The 19,901-nt window shown below is 37.1% G+C and overlaps 1 protein-coding gene across 4 annotated transcripts in view; it reads left to right on the plus strand.

Moving 5' to 3' along the window:
* mus312 (mutagen-sensitive 312) overlaps window positions 1-19,901 on the plus strand; it is a 171,181-nt gene that overhangs the window by 105,050 nt on the left and 46,230 nt on the right. The gene's annotated exons all lie outside the window — the stretch shown is intronic.

Here is a 19,901-nt window from a genome sequence, read left to right on the forward strand (position 1 = left end):
CAATGTTCAAATCTTACCCCCTGCCAATCATGACATATGGGTTGGAGACCTGTGTGTTATTGAAAAGAGACATGAACAAACAGCAAGCATGTGTTGAAATTTTTACAATCTGCTATGCAAAAAACAAGAAGAGACAGAATTGGAAATGAGTGCATTAGGAATGACATGCAAGTGACCTGTACGATGGAAGAAAGACTACGCATTGCACGGCTGAAATGGTATGGGCATGTGCAAAGGATGGAAGAGACTAGAACCCCCAGACAATACTTGGAAATGGCAGTACCTGGAAGGAGACCTGTAGGACGTTCCAGAAGAAGGTGGCTGGACCAAATAAATGCAGATGTTATCGAGAAAGGAACAACACTGCAGGATGTGAAAGGAGATGAACTCTATAATGACAGGAATCGATGGAGGCATATTGTCCACAAAAGTCTTACCCGGCCCACTGGAGGGATACCTAGATGATGATAAAAAGGTAAGAAGTATTCTTTAAGGTCTGTTTGAGTGATCATTGAATTTTTTAAGTGGGATCTTTTTTTACTATGGAGAAAGTACTATCTCTAAAGAATTCCTTTGTTTTTCTAATATACTCTATTTTGTCCATTGCGACAGTTGTATTACCCTTGTCTGCTTTAGTGACGATGAGGTCATTGCCGTTTTTCTTCTTTCTGAGCGCAATATACGTTTTTGTTCGGCAATTGAGTCCTTATTGTTACAATTCTTGTTTTATTTTCCACCTTATTCAATACATAAAAATGTTTGTCTCTAGGAGGACATTTTTAACAGTACAATACAGTGTTGTATTGTGAGTTTCATGTAGCCTGTGATTTAAAAAAGATTTTTTTATATAAAAATCTAATCTCATTTTTTAACCAGATTTTGTTAGTCTTAAATTGGGTTTTGAAAGTGTGAGACGAAAAGCGATGTTTTTAGACGCTACCATTGAGAAAATTGGGTGTTAGGTTATGAGCAATACACTGCTTAAGAAAATCAGTATCCTTGCTCAATTTGGCGTTCTTGATTCTTAAGCCTAGGTATAGGTGGCTTTACGTTTTGCCTGGTAGGCTGCATTATTATGGGATATAAATTTCATATTGATTGGTCCGTTTTGAACTTTGAGGTACCTGTGTCTAAGAAAGACCTAAAAAATGAACTGAACATTATTCGCACTCTCGCTAAATTCAATGATTACAGTCATTTTTTGATAGAAAACATAATTAACAAATACAAGCGTCGTCCTATGACTACACTAAAGAAAGAAAACACAACGCCTCCTCATTTTCTACTTTTACCTTTAATAAAGAAGTTTATGAACTCACCAATATCTCTAAGAGACACAACATAAAAATAGCTTTTAAAACCAACAATAAGAATGCTGAAATCCTACACAATTCCACATCAGTGAACAAACCTAATAGTTTCTCAAAATCACAGGAATTTAGAGATGCAAATGTAATAGTTGCAATTCTTCGTATGTGGGGCAGACCGGGAGAAGTTTCAACTTTAGATATTTAGAACATTCTCAGCAAATTCTCAGCATTTGGACAACATATGTTTGATTACAAACACAGTTTCACATAGAACAGGACATGGAAATCCTTGAGATAATAAACAGAGGACCTCTCCTCAACATTGTTTCATACATTTGGATCAGTACTTCAGCTCAAACTTTAACTGGAGTGATATTTCAGAGTTTATTTGACCTTCTCATTAACATTTTTAAAAAAAATGTTAAAAAATGTTAAGTCAATAAATCAAAGCTCGACCTTTCATTCCATTCATAGTACCATCCACAGCAATTACCCCTATTCCCTCACCCCCGCCTTAAGTTTTGCCCCTCCTCCTTCCCCTCTCCAATCCCGTCCCTGCTCTTTCCCCTCTTTTTACTCCACCTCCCTTCCTATCCTCACTCACACCTCTCTGCACGGTAGTCCCTCATTGCCTATTAAGCTCTTCATTTCGCTGCACAAAGTGAGTCATATACTACTTATGCCTTTCGTTCGGCCTCTTGTCTTTAGAAGTCCTTGAACTAATTTGGCTCTTATTATTTATCAGGTCAACTTGTTCCGCATTGAACCGTGATGAGTTGTCTTCAATATTCAGTGATGGCTATTATTCTATACATCAAGTTCATATACAATCTTAAAATTGAGAAATTAGAGTTGAATGCAGTCCTATACAAAATGGGAAAAGTGCTAAGCACACATCAGGATCAAGACACGCTTGTGATAAATTTTGAGAACCTTCCTATAATAGCCATACACCTTGAACCATTAACACCAAGAGAATACATAATAACAACCATTATGATTGCCTTAAGGCAGGCGACACCAGGACGAAACATTATTATAGCTGGAGATCTGAACTGCAGATTAGACGTTCCAAATCACAGAACAAATTAACTGTTAGATATGATGATAGAGGAAGGATTCATCCTGGTCAACCAGGCGGAAATTCAAATGAATAGACATAGTTTTTAAGCTGACCAACTATGTAATCATCCGCTCTCACATTATTAACACACTAACCCTACATTGTTTTTAATTTAATTGGTAATTTCAGTAGTCTTTAAATGAATCAATATACCGTACCTGCAAATTAATGTATTTTAAATCTTAGCAATTCACCTAAGATACAATAACAGCTGAGGATGTTCCTAAATAAAGAACGAAACATGTACTGTTGACAAATAAAAATTTTTTGCCAAAGGCAAAAAAAGTATCAAAACGGTGGAAGAATTTTAAATATTGTAAAACTTAGTGATTAAATTTTGATACGGAAAATGAAGTTGATTACTTGCAATGCTATGACTCTGGAAAGAAACCATTCAGTCTGCTATGGTATACAATCAAAAGAGAAGAGTTTGCAAATGGTTCGACGCAGAATGTTATGAAAAGAGACAGATTACCCTTCTTGCACTACATACAGCCAAATCCAGCCATAGTTTAGAGGATATAAAATCCTACAGTCAAATCAGAAAAGAATATAAAAATCTACTGAAGATAAAAAAAAAGGATTACATGGAAAAGGAAGCAACAGATATGGTGGAAGAAGCCAGAAAGTATCCGTACGTGGCATTGAGGCCACGGAAATCTCAGAGCAATAGCAAAATAGACATAACAGTTTTGGAAGAACATTTCTACAACATTCTCAACATTGATAAAACCAACACCACATATGAACCGATCAATGTGAAGACATGTCTAGCAGAAACTGAACCCTTCACGTGGGAAGAGGCATACGAGACAATAACATCTCTAAAAGACAAGAAGGCACTAGGTCCCGACGGCATATATAATGAACATATCAAAGGCTCAGTTAGCTTATTACTTCAAACAGTCACAGATATGTTAAACCTATGCTTAAAAGGGCAACATCCCAGAAATGTGGAGGATCTTGACAATTAAGATACTATTTAGGGGAAAGGCACTCAATTGTACCCGAACTCTTAGAGGGGAATTGTCCTGGAAAAATGCATATTGAAGATACAAGCATTATCACAAAGCGAATTTCTAAGGAAGTAGAACGCAGGATTCCGGAAGAACAATTCGGTTTCCGAAAAGGCAGGAGCACTCTCCACGCCATTAACAACTTAATTGATGATATAGAAGATACATTAAGACATCCTCAAGGAAAATTCCATGTAGTCTTCGTAGATTATACCAAAGCTTTCGATACAGTAAACAGACGTATCCTAATCTCGAAGCTGGAAACAATAACAGGAAAAAATAAGCTCACTTCACTGATCCATAACATGACAACCAATTTCATTCAGATCACAGATGGCGTAACCACATCGAAAACATTAGATCAGACCAATGGCGTCCTACAGGGAGACCCATTAAGCCCTCTACTCTTTAATGTCACCACATACGATGTTGTACAGATGATTAAACAAGAAACGGAAGATATTAAAATCTACATATATGCGGACGACATGGTCATTGGATCGAATTCCGCCTACAACCTGCAAAGAGCCATAAATCAACTTGAGGAGTGGACACCGCAAAAACTGTACAGATGACATTCCGCAACGGAGGTCGAGAAGCTGCGGAGGACAGGATATATCTAGGAACGAAACTTCGTGTGACAGTCAACAGCTTCAAATATCTGAGAGTGACTCTGCAAACCACCACCAGATCTTTCAGAATACACGTGAAATCCCATGCAGCATCTGCCACAAAAGCAATTTTTGACATCAAAGAATTATCCAGATTATCATTAACAACCGCTATGGCCTTATTCAACGCAAAAATAGTTCCCATTGCAACATACGGAATAGATATTATTTGGGATAAGTTAAGTCTAAAAGATCTAATGACTTTAGAAGCAGTTAAATCAAGATTCTTCAAAGCCACTCTAGGTGTTTCGAAACACACAAAGTCGAGCCTAGTACACGAGCTCGCGAGAGAAGAACTGCGTATGAGACTTCCATCTACCGATAGCTCGAATAAACTGCTCCTTGAAAGACAAAAGAAACGAAGAGAAATGTGGCTGGACTTTTATACTACAGAAGCCATGGTAAATAGATCCTGGGCCAACACGAATCAAGACCTCCGACACCTGGTGACTTCAATAGCTGTGCAGGGGTACCACCAAAAAGTATGCAGGAACAAGCGTTTTCATGATTCCAGGAATAACTGTATATGTGAGTTGTGCGATCAACCTTGTGATCGTTACCACATTACCACTTGTAAAAAACGAGTAATACCCCTGGTAGACTATTGTGCTTAATTAAAATGTGTACAATCAAAATGCGGGATACAATGTATCGCCAAAACTTATGTAACTTATGTAACATATATACACAACTTGTGTGCATTTCTTAACCCTTTGCAGTCCAATTTTTTGTCACATTCCAACAGTCTGGTACAAATTAATTTTGCACATTTTTACCTAGTCAGATTAAACTCAGAATTTGTATTAGTAATTATATTATTATTATGCTTATTATCGTACATTCTATTGTATAGGAATTAGTTTCCATAATAATATTCATCGTCAGTGCAGGAGGAAAGAACAACATAATAAACTGAAGTGGGGTGATGCAGCTAGACAGAACCTGCGGTCCTCTAGTTTTCTGACCTGATGAATAACTTAGTCTAGGTGGCTCACTATCATGAAATGTTACATCCCGGTAAACACTATTGCCGTTTGCATTCCCATTTGTATGTGCGGAAGTATGCTCAGCATCACCTTTACTGAAAATTTAAACCCTGACCTGAGAAGCGTCGTCATTGCCGTGCGCCGTTTCCCCTCCTCCACCTCGGCCCATTACATTCGCATGTCTTCTTGCTTTTGTATCAGTTACTGGAACTTCCTCTTCTGAAACAGCATATGATGGTCCAGGATCATTCCGCGCTTTTTTTTATGCACAGGTCTAGTCGCTGATGTTTCACTTGCAATGCTGGAGCTCACTACACCTTCATCTTCACTTGACAGTTTTCTAAACTCTTTGTCTAATTCAAATAAATAATCATCGTCACTGCTGTCTAAATAAACGTGCATACGCATTTCTTCTTCATTCATATTTGCTGATTTTATATTGCAGAATCAACCGAGACAATTTGCTTGCACAGATAAACATGCCTGGTACAACACGTGTGCAGCACTACTCACTGTATCAACACAGCTGACAGGCCACGGGTAACCGTGACGACACACGGCTACATATATCTCGTATTATATCTATGGAGATAACAGAATGGCTTCTTTTGTGCACAAAAATTAGCTCTAGAAACTCCGGGGATATTGATCGACCACAATCAGATAAAAGAACTTCAAGAAATAACTTCTCATGTAGAACAAAACATAATGTTGAGGTGAGCTTGACGTTGGACCAGTTACAATAAGCCATGATGTCGAGGTCACCTAGACGTTGGACCAGAAAAGGTTAATAATAATAATAATAATAATAATAATAATAATAATAATAATAATAATAATAATAATAATAATGTTAAAATGTTCATTTCATAGATGCGTTGCTAGCCATGTATTAGATAAAAACTCGTTGGGTTCAACAAATTGCTAAAATGTGCAGTTTTCTGAAATTTATTGATATGTAGAAACATAGTTGTTATGCTATATATCTTACGATTGGAACTGTGAGGGTTGCATTGAACTGAGAGGCTATGCCCGCTTAACAACTTCAGGGGAAATAATCACAGTTCCAACCATTAGATATATAGCATAAGAACTACGTTTCTACATATCAATAAATTTCAGAAGATGGCGCATTTTAGCAATTTGTTGAACATAAGGAGTTTTTATCTAATAAATGGCTAGCAACACATCTATGAAATGAACATTTTAACATTATAGGACTGCATTCAACAATTTTTCAATTTTAAGATTGTATATGAACTTGATGTTTAGGAGTGTATAAAATAATAGCCATCACTGAATATTGAAGACAACTCATCATTCAGAAATGAAATTTTATATTTTTGACTCACAAGGGTTATCTTGTTGTAAATTAGAGATTTTAAAATTAACATAAAATATATATTAAGGAGTTAATTATATCAATATGTTGTTGTACATTGTTATATCGCTAAGTTTTTCTTTACTTATTATGCAGCTGATGATGGTGTCTAAATGAGCGCCGAAACTAGTTCTGTAATAAAATATATGTTGTAAAAAATCATCTAACAACATTGTATTTTGTATTGAAAAAGGTGGAACCTACAAGATTTTTAATTCAATTGTGATCTCAATTCAGTAGGGTAAATAAGATGAAGTTCCTTACATTTAATTACTGTACCTTGTTGGATATATTTCAGAAATTTAGTTTTTTCCATAGCATTTCAAAGGTTAAACTACGAATCAAAGTGATTGCATGCAAGGTTTGGTATTTCTGAATTACGAGTTGGTGACATATAATTAAAAATCAGTTTGAAGTCTGATATTTGCATCCCAGCAACTTCAAATTAACAAGGTTTTACAGTAATTGGAAGAGTGGGGTGGGATAGAACAACATGAGATGTATTGGAGAACTGCGTCATATCAGTCCAAGGAGTGATGATAAAGAAAAAAAGGGGGAAAAAATGTCTTGCATTGAATTGTACTCACCATATTATTTGTCTTTGTCTTCAATTGCCAATATCCCAGGTGAGTCTGTAACAGGAATCTCATCACTATATCCTCAGTTAATGATAACGCGTTCTATGTTGTGTCATTGAATAAGTTCATTCTGGTGATGGTAAGCTGAAGGTTCATGTAACGGGCTTTCCATTTCAAATCGGACAAAAAGCTGCAAGAAATAACCATTTCGATTAAAATAGGTGTGGAAAAGCATCAAGGTCAAAATTACATACAAAAGAAAGTTCCTATTTTAATAGCGCTCAAACAAAAAGCTGTTGAAAAATTAAAGGTTTTATTTTCATAAACAAAATGTGAGCTTTTTAATGATACGTGGGTTGTTCACAATATCTTTGAGATAATCACCGAAATGTTAAATTTATTTTAATTCCCAAATGAAAAAAATATTCATAATATATCAGCGCTTTTAGTTTTGGCAGTCAAATAAATCTGCATTGTCAAATTTATGGGGACATGTATGAATTAAAAATGAATAAAGAACAGCAGTGAAGAGAAATAATTGTGCTAGTTGTAGCTCTGTTGATCTTGAAAAGGCTTGAACTGCTGGTTCTGCTTCTGTCTACTGGAAACTAATGCATTAACGCAGTTGAAATTAATTGATTGAAAGTTTATACACCATGCAAAACACTTGGCACTTTAATATTCTTGGATCTGAGTAAAATATCGTTGTGTGTTTACACAACCTGGCATAGACTTGTCGAGCGGACTTGTCACAATCAACCACAATATGTGAACCTTTTAAAAAAAAAAAAAAAGACTTGTTGACTATTACAACCACACATCACATGAAACGTTTGGTGATCAGCTGAAGTTACACACTGGTCTGAGATGCTTAGTATTTAAGAGAGATCTTGGGTCTATATTAAAATTGTTATCGTGTGTTAGTGGAGCATGGAACTTAATTGTCGGTCCTGAATCAAGATACTTGCTGGTTTTAGTTTACATGAGCTTGCAGTGTTTTATGATAGATGGAATGAACTATTAGTAGAATTAAGCTGGTTGAAGAGCTGGGGGAACATCCTTCAATATGGAATACTTGCTATTGTAGTTGTAACTGTCGTCGCTGTTGTTGTTGTAGTATGGTGATGGTTGGCCTTGGCTTATGGAAACGTGCATTGAAGGTGTCTGAGGAAAAAGAAAAAGACAGAATGAGAAACTGTTGCGTGTGTTCGAGTTAAAATGAAATGTTGTTTTTATTAATTTACTCACTCCGTATCCGCTCGTGCTGACCAGCCTTTTGAAGAGTGGATTGCGATCCGTTCAACTGTGTTTGTGTGTGTGCGTGTGGTGCTATTGTTGGTTGGGAGGTGGGGTAAGGTGTGGCTTGCTTTGGATTGGTTGAGGTGTGGAAGGGGTGTGTGAGAGAGAGAGGGGAGGGGAAGTGCTTTGTTATCGAGCTGTTCTGTCTACATTAAATCTTGATAATGAGGGGTTGAATGGCCTCGTAAAGAATGTTTTTTTTTTTAGGTGTATTCGTTCAGATTATGATTAAAATTAATTTGTTGGTCTAATGATATGTAAAATATTTCTTTGATATTGAGTAGGGGTCCCTTTTCCATGGTTTCAATAATTTGCATGTCTTTATCTATGTCGGAGAATTTATGATTGGATTTGTGCATGTGTAGACGCATGGCTGAATGTCTGTTATGTTTAACTGCATTAATGTGTTTGGTGTACCTGGTGTTAAAGTTCCATCTTGTCTGTCCGATGTAGCTTGCTGTACAAGTTTGGCACTGTAATCTGTAGATGCCTGATTTGCCAGATTTGTCCGATTTATATACGGTCCCTGGATTGTGGAAATGAGAACGATTGTTGTTGGTTGTTTTGAATGCTATTTTTACCCCGTGTTTCTTAAATAGGTTTGTTATTTGGTAAACTGAATCGTTGTTGAAGGTAAAAACTGAAAAGCTGCCTTTTTTGTTTCTTTTCTTTGATAAGAGTAGATTTAGGTTTGTTTTGGATTTTAGATATAATTTGGTCGATGAACCTTTTGTTGTATCCATTGGAAAGAGCGATTGTCCTGATGGTGTCTAGTTCCTTTTTTTAGGTTGGAGCGAGTTAATGGAATAATAAAAGCCCTGTGGACTAAGCTACAGTAGGCTGCTTTTTTGTGGGAGCGAGGGTGGATTGAGTGTTGTTTTATAGTGTTGATAGTTTGTGTAGGTTTCCTGTAAATGTCGTAAGTGAGTGAGTGTTGATTTCTTGTGACTGTTAAGTCTATTGTTTCCATTGTGAATTGTATATGGGGATTCAGTTTGTTCAACTCTTCAAGAATGGTTAGGATGTTGGTGTGTCTGCCATCTATAATTGTGAAGGTGTCATCAACAAACCTGGTCCAGAAAAAAATGTGTTTCATTTTGCTGATGTGTGTATGATCTAGGTGGTCTAGGTAAATGTCAGCCATGATGCCCGATGCGGGAGATCCCATTGGAAGGCCATTTTGTTGATATATTATTCCGTTAAAAACATAAAAAGTTATTGTTAAAAGTAAACTTAACCAGACCGATGAATTCTTCTATTTCAAGTTTACTCAGTTTACTATGTTGGTGCAAGTTACGTTGTATGATGGAAATGGTCTCATCTAATGAAATGCTAGGGTACATATTTTTAATGTCAAAAGATGCTAGTCTGCAAGCTCATGTAAACTAAAACCAGCAAGTATCTTGATTCAGGACCGACAATTAAGTTCCATGCTCCACTAACACACGATAACAATTTTAATATAGACCCAAGATCTCTCTTAAATACTAAGCATCTCAGACCAGTGTGTAACTTCAGCTGATCACCAAACGTTTCATGTGATGTGTGGTTGTAATAGTCAACAAGTCTTTTTTTTTTTTTTTTTAAGGTTCACATATTGTGGTTGATTGTGACAAGTCTGCTCGACAAGTCTATGCCAAGTTGTATGAACAAACAATATTATTTTACTCAGATCCAAGAATATTAAAGTGCCAAGTGTTTCGCATGGTGTATAAACTTTCAATCAATTAATTTCAACTGCGTTAATGCATTAGTTTCCAGTAGACAGAAGCAGGACCAAGCAGTTCTATTCTGTGTTCCACGAACACATGACAATTTTTGAAACCAAGAACCAGATCTTTAAATACCAAGTAGTTTATCTTTAACATTCAGTGTATATTTATTTCACTAGTTTAGTCAGGAGAAGTAGGACAGTCAAACCCATAAACGTTCTTGTAACGCCAGTATTTCATATAGTTATAAGTGTTTTTATTTGAACGAGTGTGTTATCAAACAATACAAGTGTTCCCAGTGTTCCGTGTACATGAACGTGCGACAGTTTAGACTAAATCTATGTCTTTACATTGTGTGTATTTCATCCAATCTTTTTCAGACAGAAACAGGACTGTCAAACCAAGAATGCTCTTAGAGAGCCAAGTTTTCCACACCATTAAAGTGTCCTTATTGTGTTTTGTATATATTTTCAATCCAGTACATGTAATTCCAGTGTTCCATGTTGTATGAACACAAGACTGTTAAAGCCAGAACTGGGAACTTTCTAAGCTCCAAGTTCTCCTTGCCAAGTGTATGTTGCATTTCAAGGTAACATCTGTCAGCTCAATGATGTATTTCCATGCAACCACCTATAGGTACATGGATTTTTCATTATGATGATTATCAGTTTCCCCTTAATTTAATTTTCACCAAGAACTGATGATGACTCCATGCGACTCGAAACCGGTCTTCTTTTAATTGAATAAATTGTTGCAATGTGTCGAATGGTGGAACATCCCTCAAACTCTACATGATTGCAGAAGGCGCATAGAATCCAAGAAACATCACGCATATGCTGAATCAAAATTACAAAACCAGTCTGTTTCATCGTTCTTCTTAAAAAAAGTAATAAAACTATGGTGGCAAATGCCGAATTGCTGTTCACATCATTTCTTTTGGAGCATAATATTCAGTTATCAGTTTCAGACCACACTGGAAATTGATTTAGATCAATGTTACCCGACTCTATAATATCTCAGAAATATGGTTGTGCAAGAACTAAAACCTCTGCTTTAGTTCAATACAAGTAATAATAATAATAACTTTAATGTTTCCACCTTTTCAATACAATATATTCACAAGATTACAAAATTATACGGTACTAGTTTCGACCCATCTAGGGGTCATCATCAGCCGTATTGGAGCAAAGATCATTTGTGGCGAAATCCTAAGACAATAAATGATCTTTGCTCCAATACGGCTGATGATGACCCCTAGATGGGTCGAAACTAGTACCGTATAATTTTGTAATCTTGTGAATATATTGTATTGAAAAGGTGGAAACATTTAAGTTATTATTATTATTACTTATATATTGTTCAATACGGACCAAAAACATGAAATTCATAACCATCAATTAGTTCAATACACTGCGTCTGAGGCAAAAAAGGAAGTAAGTGAACTTTTGCAAGTAATGCCTTTTTCTTCGGCTACTGATGGTAGTTCAGATTCAAATGCAGTTAAACTTTATCCCATAGTTTCTCTCTTTCTTAAATGTTCAGAGAGGCCAAATATCAACTCTTCTATTGCCATTGTTAGAGAGTACTGACAACAAGGGTGAGGGAATTTTCTCTGTTATTAATAATGAATTGTCTTCTTTAATCATTCCGTGGAAAAATTGCATGTCTTCATCTGTCCTGTCATCTCATACACATCTGTGCACAAAAAGCAGCAGCCCAATTACCAGTCTTTACTATTTTGGTAAGAGTTCTAAAAGGTAAAACACATTGAAAAGTATATCAGGTTGTTTGTGGCACAGAGGGTCACGAAAGTTGGCTCTTGCTTCTTCAGTCTATTAATCGAGTTCTTGATCAGTGGGAAGCTTTGACACTCATGTTTTTTAGTGAGTCACACCATAAAAATGAAAGCACTAAACAGTTTGAAACTGTTTCTTACAAGACCCACACACAAAACTGTTTTGCTACTTGCTTCAGAGTACACTTCCAGTGTTTAACTCAGTGAATTTATTTCTGCAACAAGATGCTTCAGCCATACCCTTCTTAGGAGGAAAATTACTGGTCTTTTAACTGACCTAGTGGTCAGATTTGCTCAGCCATGTTCTCTTCAGTCAGAGTTTACCTCCTTTTGAGTGTTGAATTCAGGAGGAGGAAATACCAGAAAGCCAATGAGGATTTGGTAATTGGAGCAAAAGTCAGGGCATACTTGAAAGATAATGACTGTGATGAAGAGATGTTTTATATGGCATCTTGCAGTTACATTATCAGGAAATTTCCCCTTGATGATGAATTTCTTCATCATGCCGAAGTTGTTTTCAGAATAAATTTTTCCTATTCATCTCTTGAATATTTTGTTCCAAGATCCAATTTCGGTCAAGGAAAGTGAACATGAGAAACTTGAAGAGGAATTTGCAGTTTACTAATGTGATACTTTACCTGAATATATTGTACATTGACCTAACATTGATGAGAACTGGGGCAACATTGCAGAGCTTAAAAATGAAAGTAGACAAATTTAGTATAAAACCTTATGTAATGTTGTATTTGCGTACTAAGTATACCTCACAGTAACTCTCTCACAGAAAAAGTTTTCAGTGTTGTTAGGAAAAATCAGACAGAATTCAGACCTACATTAAGTACATCTACACTGGAATCCCTTATGGTTTGAATTTAAATAATAAGAATAAGTTCATTTATTAATTTGACCGCCTAATCAGTACAATAAATCTAGTTTTTGTTGAATTACATTGACATGTTAATTAAAATGGTACATGTTTCACCTTACATATAAGCATCATAAGCCATTGGTTTAACCTTGAATTAAATCAGGTACCTGATTTACATATAAATAAAATGAAACTAATTTATAAAAAACCTTGAAGAGACTTGAAAGAAAATTAACATATGGTAAAGGACTAGTACAATGTTGGTTTTAAAGATATTGCTATGAGTGAGAAGTTTACAGTTGGTGAACGTATTTGCAGTATTGACATTGGAAGATTACTATTGTAAGTAAAGTGAATAAAGCAACAGTTTGTTATAGACAAGTGGTAAAATTGCTATAAAATTATGTTGACCGACTAGCGGTTAGAATTAGATAATGATGAGAATGACGATCAAAATCGTATTTTTTAAAACATAATCTAGAATAAAATAATGTTGAAAGATGGTCAAGTGACCTGTAATTATTTGTTTACATAAGATAAAAGTCAAAAGTCAGTATTATATGGTGAAGTTGTAGTTCACTTTGATGAAGAAGTAAGAGTTTGTAGTTGAAGGTTAATATATGATGTTTATATTGGACCTCTATGGACCATCTCATTTGATACAATGCTATAATGTTGTTAAGAATATGGGTTTATTGACATGCTGGTCGAAAAGGCAGTGTGACAGTTGAATGTAGCTAACGTGTTGAATGTTGGATCAGAAGTAGAATCATTTGACAATGGTGAGAGTAACTTGTTATGTTATGAGCTAAGAGTTATTTACTACTGTCGAGCTTTTACTATGAGTGTTATAGTTGGTTTTGAAGACGAAAATGTCAAAGTATGTTTCAAGGAAACCTACACTGAAAAGCAGCTGCTGGGTGCAAAACAAGCTACAAAGAATTTATCGCAGAACTAACAGGTAATGAGCAAATTTTATTGTGTAATATACTTTAGAATAGATTGCTGTAAAAAGGGCAACCGGGTCCTTTGGATTTGACTCTTAAACGTTTTAAGTGGGGGGAGGAGGGTGCGCGAGTTAAAAATGGGATTACTGATAACCCATTTCAAAGGTTGGCACCTCTGCATTAAGGTAAGGTAAGGGTGCATTCTGCCCGAAGGCAGGTCCGAACCTCTGCAGAGGTGTGCCTGAGCCGGAGTTGACGTACGGTAGGGTGGCCAGTTCCTTTCTGCTCCTCCATTCCCTTATCCCTCACCAACACTGCGTGGCAACCCATCCACATCTTGACCACTCCCAATGTTGCTTAACTTTGGAGATCTCACGGGATCTGGTGTGTCAACACAGCTACGGTCGTTGGCACACAGAAGGAAATTCACCCTTCACATACAGAAGGAAATCCACCCTTCATTAGAAATTCCATCACTATATTATGTGGATTGGTTCTGGCAGTCGTTCTGACACTCAGTGTGTTAAATATGCAGGCCTACTCATGTAGAATTCATGCTGTCATTTTGAATTATAAAATTAAAAATATAAATATCAAGATAATGGAAACTGTTTTCATTAAGAGAATAATTTAATAATAATATTAATATAACATTACTAACTGCTCTATTAAAAGCTTGGCAGAATATAGTACTGCAGTCCAGTGTTAAATGTGGAAATTCTTCAAGCCACTGTTGTATTAAAGTTCTTCTTCTTCTTCTTCTTCTTCTTCTTCTTCTTCTTCTTCTTCTTCTTCTTCTTCTTCTTCTTCTTCTTCTTCTTCTTCTTCTTCTTCTTCTTCCATTTTCCAGATTCTTCCTGGGTAGGGTAGTGTACCAAAGCCATCCGCCTTACTCTATCTTTCCAGCATTCCTCTTCTGGTACTTTGTTGCTATCGACTCCTCTATTTGCAATACAGTCCACAACAGAGCTCCTCCATCTCATTCTAGGCCGTCCCCTAGGCCTCTTTCCAGTCTCTGTATCCATGAATGTTCTCTTTGGTATTCTCTCTCCTGGCATTCTCATCATGTGTCCAAACCATTTTAGCTTTGGTATATCAGTGTCTTCTTGAAGTTTACACACTCCCACGCTTCTCCTTATTTTCTCATTTCGTATTCTCTCTCGTCTTGTCTTTCCCTGTATGCTCCTCAAGAGCCTCATTTCAGCTGCTTGTATCTTACTTTGGTTCCGCTTAGTCAACGTCCAGGCTGCTGAAGCATTGGTCAGTATAGGTTTATAATAGGACGAGTATAAAACCTTCTTGCACTTCATTGGCACATCTTTGTTCCATACAATGCTTCTCACACACTGGTAGAAACTTGCACCTGCTGTATTCTTAAATCAATTTCTCCATCCAAATTTCCATCTTGTGACTGCCCAAATATTTAAAAAATTTCAATACTTAAACAGATTCATTTCCTATCTTTATCACTCCCTTGGAATTTTCGTTACCTCTCGTCAGGATCCAAGTCTTGCTTTTAGCAGTACTAATCTTCATTCCAAAATTTCTTATTTCCTCATTCCATAAATCAACTTGTGTCTGTACTTCCTCTTCATTATCTCCCTAAACTTCAATGTCATCAGCAAAGAGCATAGACTTTACTTGCTCGCCCATCATCTTCTCCTTGATATTATGTAGAATTCTATCCATGATAATAATGAAGAGTAAGGGAGACAATACTTTCCCTGTCTCAACTCTGAACTATTCAGTTTGACCCACTTTGGTTCTAACACAGCTTTTGCAATTTTGATACAGTGCTTTTACCATCTGCATTGTTTCATTCCCAATCTGTGCCTGTGTCAATGTTTTCCATACCAAATTCCCTGGGACACTGTCATATGCCTTTTTTGTTGTATGTCCGGCGCTCCCTTCTCGCTCCGCCAGCCAGCAGCACGCGCGCCTGTGTATCATTCTGCTAGCTTCGACGCGCAGCCATCAGTGCGCGTGCCTGACCATCGAGTGTACTATAAATAGGAGCTCCCGGCCTGCTCACTCGCCCACTTGCCCCGGTGTCCAGCTCCAGAATACACCCTACGTCGAGCACGGAGGCTACTCCTCTTGAAAATGTGCTTCGACCAGGTGGACTGAATTTCTGGCAGTACGAGGTCTCACCTCTGGTCACCGCTCCCTTACCTGTTTCCGCTGCCTATGTTCCGTAATTCTTTTACAAGCCATTTTCATTCCCTAACTTATGCAAGCTCCCTTAGTTTCGCTAGGTGGAATTTCTTCAATCAATTGAACTTGCTTTTTAGGAATTCAGGCACTTCAACAAACAAGGACTCTCATGAACATTTATGTTAGTGTGCCAGATAGTTTTCGACTATCAAAGTGTCAATTCACAAAGACTATCTTTTCAAGATAGAAGTGTATATAAAGACTGCAAACCTGTACATATTGTATAAAGACAGACTTTTCTCAAGATTCAATATTCCTTTTTGCTTCAAAATAAATTTCAGTTATTTGTGTAAATATTATAAAGTGAAGCAAAATAAAGTTGTGTTCTGTAAACTTCAACCTTGGTTACAACATTTTTAATATCTAGAAACGTTACTATCATGTCCTTTCCATATTCCCAATTCCTTTCCATCATTTGACAAATATAAATACTTGGTCAAAAGTGGACCTGCCTCTTCTGAATTCATACTGATGTTTGCCAATTTTCCCTCTACTCTGTCTCTTATTCGTTTATCCAAGATTCTTTCAAGGATCTTAGCTGTATGAGGTATTAGTGTCACTTCTTTGTAATTTTCACATTGCTTCCTGTCTCCTTTCTTGAAAATTAGTATAATGACCCCTTTTGTCCACTCTTTTGGAACAGTCTTTTCTCTCCATATCACTCTGGAAGAGTCTGTACAACCACTGTAGACCAAATGCTCCTGCTGCTATTATTTCTAAGGTGACCTTGTCAATTCCAGCTGCCTTGCCTCGTTTCATTCTTTTAGTGGCCCACTCAATCTCTGCCATGTACACCTCGTTTTCCTTATCTTCCTTCTGCACTAAATTTGGTACTTCGATTTCTCCTTGTACGAGGTATTTTGCACGTTGTAATGCTGTTCAAAGTATTTTCCCCACCTCTGCAATATATCCTGCTTCTGTGTCATCACTTCCTCCTGTTCATTTTTAATGAAGTTAGCACCTTCACCTGTTTTTTTTTTACCCACCGGAATAAGAACTTTTTGTTTCCGGTTGTATCTTCTTGCAGAGATTCAGTGAATTTTTTCCAGCATTTCTTTTTCTCTTCTTGAACTACCTTGGAGCACTCCTTGCAGTGTCTGTATTCTGTTTTTCATTCTGTTGTTCTGTTTCTCAGTCATCTTTTCCAAGCTTGTTTCTTCCTTTTAACTATATCTTTTGCCCTGTCATTCCACCAGGGTGTTTCTTGATCTTTCTTCCTTCCTGATACTCTTCCACGTCTTTTCTGCAGATTCCACCATGACTGTTTTAAAGTACGCCCATTCTTCTTTGACTCTTCCGATGTCTTGCTTAGGTATAATTGTTTTAATGTGTGTCTGTAACTCTTCATTTAGGCTGCCTCTGTGGATCACTGGTAGAGTGTCGGCCTCCGGATCCCAGGATAGCGGTTTCAAACCTGGGAGAGGTGGTCGGATTTTTGAAGGGCGGAGAAAAGTCCATTATACACTCCATGTCGTACGATGTCGGCATGTAAAAGATCTCTGGTGACACATTTTGTGTTTATCAGACAAAATTCATTAAATCTCAGCCATAGACGCCCAAGAGAGTTTTAGTTTACTCGGTCTGCCTTCTAGTGGGCCTAGAGTAAAATGGAACGTCGAAATTGACGAGCAGACAGCCAGATGGCATCAAATTGAAATGTCTGCACACAGTAGCTGAGGCCATATTATTATTATTATTATTATTATTATTATTATTAATTACCGAGCTCGATAGCTGCAGTCGCTTAAGTGCGGCCAGTATCCAGTATTCGGGAGATAGTAGATTCGAACCCCACTGTCGGCAGCCCTGAAAATGGTTTTCCGTGGTTTCCCATTTTCAAACCAGGCAAATGCTGGGGCTGTACGTTAATTAAGGCCACAGTCGCTTCCTTCCCACTCCTAGCCCTTCCCTGTCCCATCGTCACCATAAGACCTATCTGTGTCGGTGCGACGTAAAGCAACTAGCAAATAATAATAATAATAAATTATTATTATTATTATTATTATTATTATTATTATTATTATTATTATTATTATTATTCATGTATTTCCTTCTCTTGCAATTTCCACACCCTTGGCTTTCTCTGCCTATTCTCAGTCATATTTTGTATCTTTCCAATCTTTAACTTAGCTATCACAACTCTGTGCAAAAAATTCACTTGGGATGGCTGTTACATCTACCAGCATTTTCCTGTTACCTTTCTTTACTAAAATGTATTCTATCAGAGTATTGGTTGTGTTATCCCGACTATATCCAACTGTTTTTCTTTCAAAGCCATGTGTTACCAATGATCAGCTCATTTCTTCTACAAAAATCTACCAAAATATCTCCAGCCTTGTTTCTCTTCCCATATCCAAATGATCCTATAATCTCTTCATCTCCTTTTCTTCACTGACCTACTTGGGCATTCATGTCTCCTATGATCACAACCTGTTTGTCCTGTATATACGGCCTTCCAGATATTCAACGTATCCCTCTAGATCCGTATCTGTATTTCCTGTTTGTGGAGCACACCCTTAAATTATATCTTTAACGCCAGTTTCAAGTCTCAGTCGGACCTTAATCAACTCATCATTTATGTTTTCCACCAATTGTAGGTATTCCTTTAGGTCTTTTCTAATTATGAGACCTACACCACTTTTGGCTTCTCTTCCTCCACTATAGTAAAAGGTGTATCCTTTCTTTAGTTTCCTCTCCCATTTTCCTTTCCATTTTGTCTCACTGATTCTCAGCAATGCTATATCTTTGTCAACCATAAAATCTACAATTTCTTCCACTTTCCCTGTTAGTGTCACTACATTGATGGTCGCTATCTTGATATATTTGGTTGCTGGTCACCCATTTCTTACATTTCTCCCAGCATCACAAGAACTGCACGTCGCTTGTGGGAAACGCCATAGCATTTTCCGAGGCTTCAGTACACTTGTCATCATATAGGCTTTTATTACGGTGGGTTTGCCACTTCCAAAGGCATTTTAGAGCTACTGCTAACTTACTATGGATATCTAATTTTTGGCATTTTCAGTATACAGTAGTTTGTTTCACTAACATGTACTCTTCAAGATCAAAAGGAAAACTAAACTGAAGTTGAGGGCTGTAAGTGGTATTCTGGTGAAAGTTGGAATTTTACAAGTTGGTGATGAAAGAATGATTGCTATTATCAATGCGTTAGGAGAGATGGGTTGTTAACCATACTGGCTTAGCAGTACAGGTTTAAGAAATGTTGGGGAAAGGCCCGCATCAAGTCTGTTTCAGGGCGTGCAGAGTCATTTGTTTGAGAGTGTAGACATAACGGTACAGCAGTGACTTTGTGCCAGAGTGAAAGAACAGGAGCTAATTGTGGACAGCACACGGCAGATATTGAGGTGACATTGGTTAACTTCTGAAGTTATTTAAATATTCTCCATATGTTTTATTCATATTTATGATCACCACAATCTCACAGTCCATTCCTTCATTTTGTATACAGCAAGCTGGCTACCAGTGCTGGGACCTTGTCCTCTCAATAAGAAACCAAGTGAACTCTTGTATTGCCGGGCTGAGTGGCTCAGACGGTTAAAGCGCTGGCCTTCTAACCCCAACTTGGCAGGTTTGATCCTGGCTCAGTCCGGTGGTATTTGAAGGTGCTCAAATACGACAGCCCTGTGTCGGTAATTTACTGGCACGTAAAAGAACTCCTGTGGGGCTAAATTCCGGCACCTCGGCGTTTCCGAAGACCTTAAAAAGTAGTTAGTGGGACGTAAAGCAAATAACATTATTTATTATTATTAACTCTTGTATTTAAAAAAAAAAAATCAGCCAACAAGACATATAGTTAATTTAGGCATATAAAAGACCTTAATTTAGGTCTCAGTATGTACAAAAGATGTAAATACAAAAGCATATATATTAACAGAAAAAATAGGCTTTTTATCTAAAATCTGCCGTCTATATATAACGTTGTGCCATGTCTTCGCAGAACACCAGAAATACTGCTTAAATCTGCTCATGTTATGTCCTGC

This window comes from Anabrus simplex, chromosome 9, assembly GCF_040414725.1.
Source record: "Anabrus simplex isolate iqAnaSimp1 chromosome 9, ASM4041472v1, whole genome shotgun sequence".
Classification (NCBI taxonomy): Eukaryota; Metazoa; Arthropoda; class Insecta; order Orthoptera; family Tettigoniidae; genus Anabrus; species Anabrus simplex.